Raw genomic sequence first — 8938 nt, 5'->3', positions numbered from 1 at the left:
TTAGGAGAGATTTGTTTCCTAAATGCGTGTGAACAACTAAAAAAAGAAACACATGATGTTGTATTCATCCTTATGTTGGCCTTCTCTCTGTGAGTCAGTGAAAATAGGTCAGTGCATTGTTTGGTCCATTCACAACCTCATCATCAGCAGATCTAACTGTTAAAGGGATAGTGCCCTGTTTCCAGCTACAGAAAGTGCTGTGTTTTTGGAGAGACTAAAGATCTGCTACTCGTTCCACAACTTAAGATACAAATATATTTATATAAAAGAAACTCAGCTTAAGAGGAAAAAGAGTACCTGGAGTGTAAATGTTCTGGCTTGGTTCTTTCAGGATGATCTGTGGAGGAAAACAGAGAAGTACCAGTTTGATAAATGATGTGTAAACAAAAAAAGATAACAAATCCCTCATCACAGTATATGTAATGTGTTAGTGTGATATTAACGTATATTGTAAAGCAGTGCATTTTAAACAGAAATATTAAAGAGTTTGGTGAATTATCTTTATTATGTTGACTAAATAGAAGACATGTTGTCTTCAGTAATAAAGGGACTTTTTATCACTGAGTGCGACCCTCCTCAGTCATCGTAATTCTTATCCTGTGGTACACATTTTATTCCCCATCCCTAATGTGTTAGCAGCAGGACAGTGATATGTCCATCCTTAATGTCCTTAATGAGTGAATATTGTCATAGTAGCAAGACATCAAATGTCTGCTGTTGTCTGTGGGTTCTAAACTTCTGAAAATGCAATAATTACACCCAAATATTTGATATAATTACTTTTATTAATGAATCCTATAAATCTGGGGCTTCTAAAACTGGGTTTGCTAACATTAGCCACCATTAGCTACTCGTCATATTGTACCAAGTAAGACCACTGGCATGGATTTGAGCAAGGGTGCATTTTACTTATCATTCACAAACTTTTCATTTGTGAGTGAAACAACGTGTCATTTTGTATTTCAAAAAATACATACTCTCACTTTGAGTCATAGCCACAGTTTCATTTAAAATGCTTCTTTGCTAATAGTAACAGACAGAATGCTATGAACTAGAAATACAAGAACCAAACCCTAACCGGCAGAATGAGCTATTGAACCTCGATGAACCAGTTTGTCTATAAATGTGTTGGTGCTTACACATCTAAATTTACAAAGAAGAAATGATTACATCTCATTTTTTTCCCCCAAGAAAATGAACAGTTCTATGAGCTTAAAACATTTAGCATTTAGCCATACAACTGAACTGAACACTGCAGCAATCCTAAAACAGAGGCATGACAATAATGTCCTACAGACCGAGATTGGGGCTGTTGTCGGGGATATATAATATGTTTGTTCAAAGGTAAGTCAGGACTATAATGATGTTCTTTCACATACAAAAAACAGTGTGTACCCTGGCTACAGTGAAATTAACTGGTGCTTTCCAGGTGCTATTTCAGACACATTTCATGCCTTAGTCAAACAACAAGTGTTTAAGAGGGAAACATACAGTAGTTAGCAGGTAGGCTAAGGAGCAACGCCAGTAATGCAAACAATCTAATCTAATAAGAGCTAATTTTCATATTTGAGAGTAAACTCTGTAGAAGATTGCTAAAGAAAAAAATATTGGAGGCAGTGAAGTCAGCATTGTTGTTAATGCCTCTGGCCTGAAACCATGACCTCGTTGGCAGCTGAATCCACCTGTCACACCTGTTACTTGTTATCTGTTAGCGCCACAGTGCTGTTGCCTCAGGTTACACTTTAACAACGTGAGAAATGAGCCTCTGTATTTTCACTTAATGAAAAAAAGTCTTTTAGCGAGTTTTAAGTTCTGGTACAAAGTACAAACGCTTCCTTGTAGACGTGTGGTCTGCCAGTCTGAAAGTGATGTCCTGTAACCCTGAACACAAGTTGTCTCTTTCATGATACCATACAATAACACCCCTACCTGCTGATGGATTAAATACAAAATCTAGCAGGATACTTCCATAATCCTGGTCCACGGAGTGAGTGCCTGCGTGTTTCAAAGAACTTGAAGCTAACAATCACACACCCACAGACAACAGAAAAAAAGAGGGAGGGACCTATGATATCTCAGCTCTCCTGTGTTTGTGTGGCCGCTCTGATCAACTGGAATGTGGTCATTCAGGAAGTGTTGGTTATGCCACTCAGTGCTGCAACATCACTGTCTTTTTTCCTACAAAGTAAAAGGTCACACGGGTATTCAGGTCACTCTGTGCCATTCATAACTGGCATGAGCCTAAAAATACTTTATCATATAAGAATCAATCTCAATAGCTATGTTGTACATTTACTAAGTCATGAAGTTGTGGCCTATTTGTCTGCCTAAAGAATTCACTGGTACTATCAATAAACTAATCAATCTTTTTTGACATCTTTTTTCACATCTTTCACCCTGGTTTTTGCAGCTGAAATTACTGCAGATCAGCACAATCAGAATCAGAAAAACTTTATTAATCCCCGTAGGAAAATTCTTTGCTTACAGACAACTGTGACTCGCAAAAAACTAAAATAGAAAGAAAAACTATGAATCAAAGCAGACTATTTCACACAAATTATAAGAAAATGCAGAACAAAGCAAATAAATTGAAGAATATTACAAGTGAGATGATAAATGACTAATGATAGAAAACTAGCATTAGCATTCGCTCTTTATATTGCTTATATTGCTTTGAAGGGGTAAATTTATGCCCTTTGGTGATATATTTAAGATTTGGTGGTATTCCAGATGTGAAACTTGACTTGAATTCACCGTCAAAAATAACATTTTTTTCTCTTACTAGTAGGCACAGGATAGGTCTTAGCAAAAGTACTTTTCTGTCTCTGGATCTTTGTACCAATAACCAGCACTTTCAGTTTCCAAATAGAAATTTTGACCTGATGAACACGCTGGATTAAACATCAGGGGATAACCAAGCTCCTTTCAACTAATCAAGTGCAGAACATCAGTGTCTGTAACAAATTTTACAGCAATCCATCCAACAGGTGCCAAAGATATTTCACCTGAACCAAAAATGTCAACCAGCTGGTGGCGCTAGATTAAAAAAACAAACAAACAAAAAAAACCTCACAAGATCTTCAAAGTGATCATTATTCATCCTCTGGGAACCATGAATATTTTTAACAAATTTCATGGCTGTTCATCCAATAACTGTTGAGATAAATGAATCAACACTGTCAAAACTAAAAAGACATACAGATTATTTGAAAGTACATTTAGAATAAACTAGTGTGTGTAAATGGTGATCGACTGACTAATTAAGTAGTTTTGGAAGAATGATTTACTTTTACCATTTTATTTACCATTTAAAGGCTCATCAAACCTCCAAACATTCAACTGAGAGCACTGAGAAACACACTGTTCTGAATCATATTCCAAATCAGTGAATGTGTCTCGGTATTTGCAGGCCATCGACACCTGAAAATACCCCGCAAATACATGAGAAAGCTGCTGAAGTCAGCAGGACTGGTTTCCCTTCACAGCTGCGCTCTCACTTGAACACATGGTGACATTACTCAGCACAGCAGCAGCCGTCACAGAGCAGCTGGTGAAATGGCTGGCAACAAAAGGAAAGACAGAAAAACAATCTGCCTCTGTGTGTCATGCTACACCAGCCAGAACTTCACACTTGTTAAGAAGCAGACCTTAGTCATAGTCAGATAAAGTCTGATAAAGGTTTTTAACTTTAGTCTGTCTCCAACTTTGGCATTTTTCAACAGGCATGGGTCAGTTTACTCATTTAATTATACATGTCAGTGTGTTGTATTTAGGGTGATATCTCTGACATCCTGAGACACATTTACAGGTTTTAGAGGAAAAGGTCTGACACTAAGAACAGTCAAAATGTCAACTGCAAAGCATCACTTGCTTTGAAATCAGGAAATGTCTTTGTTGTCAGAGGATTGGTCAAAACAGATTTGCCCTCACACGAAAAACAAAACAGAGCGAGGCTGACAGATTATGGTGTCATGTGGATAACACAATGTCAGCAGCTGGTGTGGACCTTTAGTCAGAGAAGATTAGGTGGTGTCAATGCAGACGAGTGATTCACACTGGAGACTACCTGAAATGAGGCCAGTGCAAACCAATTATGATGGAGTGTATCCTATTAGAACATCATTTCTGAAAGGATGAAAAACGCCATCAAGTACAGACAACAGCCCGTTCATGACACAGCAGCCTGTCTACACAGAGAGACTGACGGGAATTCCCATCCACACAGCAGGTGGGGGGGGTCAGGGTGTGGTTTCAGGGGGGCGGGGGGGTTAGTCTGAGCTGATACAGTGGTTGTTGATAGCTGGGCAGGGCATGGGGGACTTTGAGAAATAAGTACTTGCACAAGAAAAACAAAGAACAAAGAAAACTGTGTTGTACTAACATGGAACCTTCTTGTGAACCACAATAGAGGGAAACCGTATCTAAGATGTAAGACTAAGACAACCTCAGTGTTTGTATGTGAGGCAAGTGGTTGAAAGCAAAATCCAGTGTCTGTTCATCAAATCACAGGGTTAGTAGTGATGTTACAAATCTGTTTGAAGAGGAGAGTTGTTTCCTTTTTAGCAACGAATGACACATGCTGCTGTGAGGCGTGTGGACCTGCACCTCTGTTATCACTAGGTGTGTGACTGAAAAGGTAAATGATGTTAGTGCAATAAGATGACAGAGAGGTGTTCAGAAATCCATTGTGTGTCACATGAGAGACCACAGGCTGGTTTTAAATGATACTTTCACTTCATGGAGCACTAAGGATTTTTCTGTGAAATAACAAAACAAAAAAAACAACAACAAACAAACAACACGCTGGCGTTTTTGTCTTCCAACTGCAAATCATGTATGTTTTACATTTTTGTAGACAGTTTTCAAATGTATGCAGTACAGTGGTTAATGTTTTGATGTATTTTCCCCCACTGTTACAGGCCTTCATTGGTTTCCATTAATTTCTATGTGATATAAAAATAAAATAGACTCTTGCCAAAGTTGTGTGCTCCATTTTTGTGACTGTGGCATTGTTCTTGTGAGCAAGAGCAGTTCAAACACAGACCCATATCAATCTACACTCCATTCACACTACCTAACATAACTTTGACAAAAAGAATTATTCAGATTTTATGTTCACTGTGATGGACTTTACAATTCAACTAAGTCTCAAGACACTGCTAATTGTTTTTCATATAATACAGAGATGAATGGAAACACTGATCGTCTGAAACTGTAGGGAAATACATCCAGTTTTCTAAAACACATGTGATTCAGTGTCAGTCAAACAAATGTCTGAAAGTCTGCCCAATCATAATCCACGGCTGCCCCTCCACAATGCTCCCTTTTAACAACAGATAACAAACTGAGAGCATTTTAAAGACCGTTAAGTGATTCAGGACAGTCATTGTCAGCCTGTTACATTCCCAAACATACCTGTTGCCTGGCTCCTGTTCCGCATGTCCCGCAGATCTCTGCGCTCCCCCTCGTCCTCATCTTCACGCCGGACTTCGGCCATCGGGATTTAAAATAATGTAGAGATTAGAAATGAATAAGTAGCCGACAACCCTCTGAGAGCAGCCGATTCCTCTTCCATCCGTCTACACTGTCGATAACATCGGTTACTGTCCTGACTGCTACAGGCTTCTGTCTGTCCTGGCCATGGCAGCACTCCCCATGGAGGTGGTGCCACTCACTGCTCGGACCCCAACAGGCAACAGAGTCCAAAAGTAAAAAAAAAAAAAATTCAAATTCAGCGATTTTTTTTTCTCTTCAGTCAAGAAACTATCATGTACCCGGAGAGGTTATGGAAAAATAAAAAATCCGAGTGGTTTAAATGTACACTTAGGGACATGGCCAGAATTTTAGAAATACTGCCCTCAAGTCCCCAGAGATTTATTTTTATTTTATTTTATTTTATTTTATTTTTTAGTTTAGTGGTTTATTTAATTATATTTTATGTAAATTTTGCTTGCCCAACACGGAGGAGTAAACTTAGTTTCAAAGCGTTCTCCACACTGCCAGGAAATAAATTTTTTTTGGTCAAATTTTATTTATTTTTTAATTAAAAAACTTAAAAAAAAAAAAAAAAAAATACACACAACTGAATCGATTCACTACGGTGTCCAGCAGAAATAATGCCTGTCTAAGCTCATCTTTAAATGCTTTCTTCATGACTGTGGGGAAACTTGAAATTCAACTGTCTTTCCACTAGATATCGCTACAGACTCGATCATCTTCGGAGCCTGGGTAAATCTAGGTTTAAAGTAAGAACTGAAAGTTTTTACTTTACTGAAACTCATTGCCCGAAGCTGAAACTCATTGCCCAACGCTGACTGATAGGACTTTAGTAATCATCGCTAAATATTACCAAGAAATTGCGTATTTTTTCTAATAGCTGAGATGGCGACTTGAGCAAAGTACATCCTTCAATTAACCATAAATGCTGGTTCTCTCTCTTTTTTTTTGGGCAGTATAATTTCATGCTGGAAACCATAATGATGATGATGATGTGGACATGAATACTGGGTGGATTTAGAGATACTGAAGCCTGCTGTATAAAAGGCTTCATACAGAACCAGGATTTTTTTAAGGAAATGATTTAATGTGGGGAAAACAAGCATCTTACATCATAAATATAAAGCATAATTTCATGTCAGCCTGAACCAAAGCCCGGAGGATTTAAAGGTCAGATGGACTAGGATCGGGGATTCTTGTATCAGATTTTCATAGATAAAATCCTTTGACAAAAAACCTTTGACAAATTAAACTTCGGCTCACAGCTTTTCTCAGTGTCCTTGTGTTTCGCTTTTTGTCCAGCAGATGGCGCCATATGGAGATATTTGTCAAGTCCATATCAATTCTTGCCTCTTCTCTCTTATCTCTTCTCCAAATTAACCTACAAGATGAGATGAAATCAGCGAGATCCGCCGATTTTTCCAAGTAGTAATGAGATCCGGAAACTTCCGTGATTCTGGTGAAAGTCAAATTTCTGTGGAAAGTAGGTCCTGAAAAATGCAGATGCTCTTTAAAAACAGGACCAGACATAATTTTATAACCCATGCGTGAGTAGACGAAGCAAACTGCAACAAGCACCTTTTCAAAACTGTAACCTGACGCATGTCTTAATATCGATCATAAATTACAATAATATTACTTTAAAGTGTGTCCCTTTACTTTTTCTGAGGGGCATTCACCGACACCACTTTATAATTTGTCTGAGAATTATTTTATTTTATTATGAAGGAGAGTGGAGCATAAAAAAAAAAGAAAAACTCCCATGAAAACACTCCTTCACTGGATGTGACCTGGTGTCAGTGGGAGGAGCCTTCAAATGAGGATTAGTGCGGTTTCACCTTTGTGTGTGCGCTGCGGACCAGGTTTAGCAACTTGGTTACATGTGTAATACCTCCGGGTGCGTTACTGAAGTGGGACATCATGGAGCTGTGACCAAGATCGACCCGTTTTGGCTTTATTTTTTTATTTTTTTTAAATCCCTGAGGACATACTGAGAGTGTGTTTGTGGTTCAAAACCTGCTGCTGCTGATCGACGCCGCTCAAACTGTTGTGCGCTCTTTCCGTCCAACCGGAGGATCCGTCCGAGTCCGACGGTAAGAGAGAAAGAAAAAGCTCGAAACACAACATTTGGCTTTGTGTACAATTGTAGCTTTAACTTATCTGTTAAGTTATAACGTGACCGAGACCTTTCTGGTGTTAGTGGACCATGTGTGCGCGTGTGTTTGGTTATTTTCTCTGACAGTTGCGGACACCGCGTGATTGACAAGTGCGGGTGGGTGGAAGAGTTGGGCTTTCTCCAATCAGCTGTGCGGGGACTAACATTGATGTCTGCTGGGTTTACTGGGGGATTCCCATCAAAATGACGACCAGTGTTGCTTCTTCATAAAGTTAAAAGAAGTGAAAACCCTAACTGCGTGACGATTTTTCGGTCGCGTTTCCACTTTGTCTTTGCTGTTGTTCCCTCACCATAGAGACAGCGTAGACCCACCCCATCTCTAATCATAGGACGCAGTTTAGCAACCGCAGCCAATAAACCACCCACTGCTTAATAATCTGTTTTCAAACGCATCTGGTTTCATAAATTTGCAGAAACCTGCAGCGCCCACAGCGTCAGAAATGCTGAATCCACGTGCTGCTGCTGCTGTTATTGTTGTAAGCTCCTGGTAAAGTTATTTTACAGCCACACAGGAGAAGCCTGAAGTGCAGCTTACCTGTCCTGATTCACCTTTCAGGCCCCTGCCCTAATTAGCCCTGAACTCTGATATCCATGTGAGGGAGACAGAATGTAGGTGGTGTTGAGTTACCAGCAAACATCATCAATGTTTCATGGCTGGCCATCTAGTGTGAGTGTCATTCCTTTACAGTTGTTCTCTTCCACCTGCTAAATCAATGTTTTACAGTCACCTGAGCATGTAAACTAAGCTTTTTGAGTCCAGAAACTAACCTTGGTTTCAGAAGCACAAGATCCAAAAATTTCATTAGATTTTGGTCAGGTGGAGGTCGGGGTGGATGGTTCAGTTGTCATCACATGATCTGTATGGCGCTTTGGTCACGGTCACTTTCACATGTCCCCACCACACAGCCATGCGTTATCACGTGACTGTTGTTCCATACTAAGGCCGCGTGGTAACAGTTAAACTATCCTTTTTGGATAGTTTTTGTTCTTTCATATGAAAACAAGCGTCTCCTCCTCCATAAACGTCTGCGTGTCATCATCAGATGTGGCTGCTTTGGTCACTGAGCTGGTTTTAAAAATTTCCTTCATGTGGATCCTGTTTTAAGCCCACTAGCACACAACCGGAGGCTCTTTCCTGCACTCAGTTCACAGCTGGGCTGCTCTGAGGGGATGGGATGTAACTGTAGCAGAGCTCCTCTGCAGTATGACCACTTAAGAGGTATTCCGGCAGTATTTTTTACTTTTCATCCTATTAAGGATTTAAAA

At 39.5% G+C, this 8938-nt stretch overlaps 1 protein-coding gene across 1 annotated transcript in view; it reads left to right on the top strand.

Moving 5' to 3' along the window:
* Positions 1-7328: 7328 nt before the first annotated feature.
* fhip1aa (FHF complex subunit HOOK interacting protein 1Aa) overlaps positions 7329-8938 on the top strand; it is a 29647-nt gene continuing 28037 nt past the window's right edge. The window contains exon 1 of the mRNA XM_041036128.1: positions 7329-7589. The gene's annotated coding sequence lies outside the window, so the exon portion shown is untranslated. The remainder of the gene's footprint in view (positions 7590-8938) is intronic.

Source organism: Toxotes jaculatrix, chromosome 4 (genome assembly GCF_017976425.1).
Source record: "Toxotes jaculatrix isolate fToxJac2 chromosome 4, fToxJac2.pri, whole genome shotgun sequence".
In the NCBI taxonomy this organism is placed as follows: Eukaryota; Metazoa; Chordata; class Actinopteri; family Toxotidae; genus Toxotes; species Toxotes jaculatrix.
Note: the sequence above shows the minus strand (reverse complement) of the source record. Positions and strands in the feature narration are given on the sequence as shown.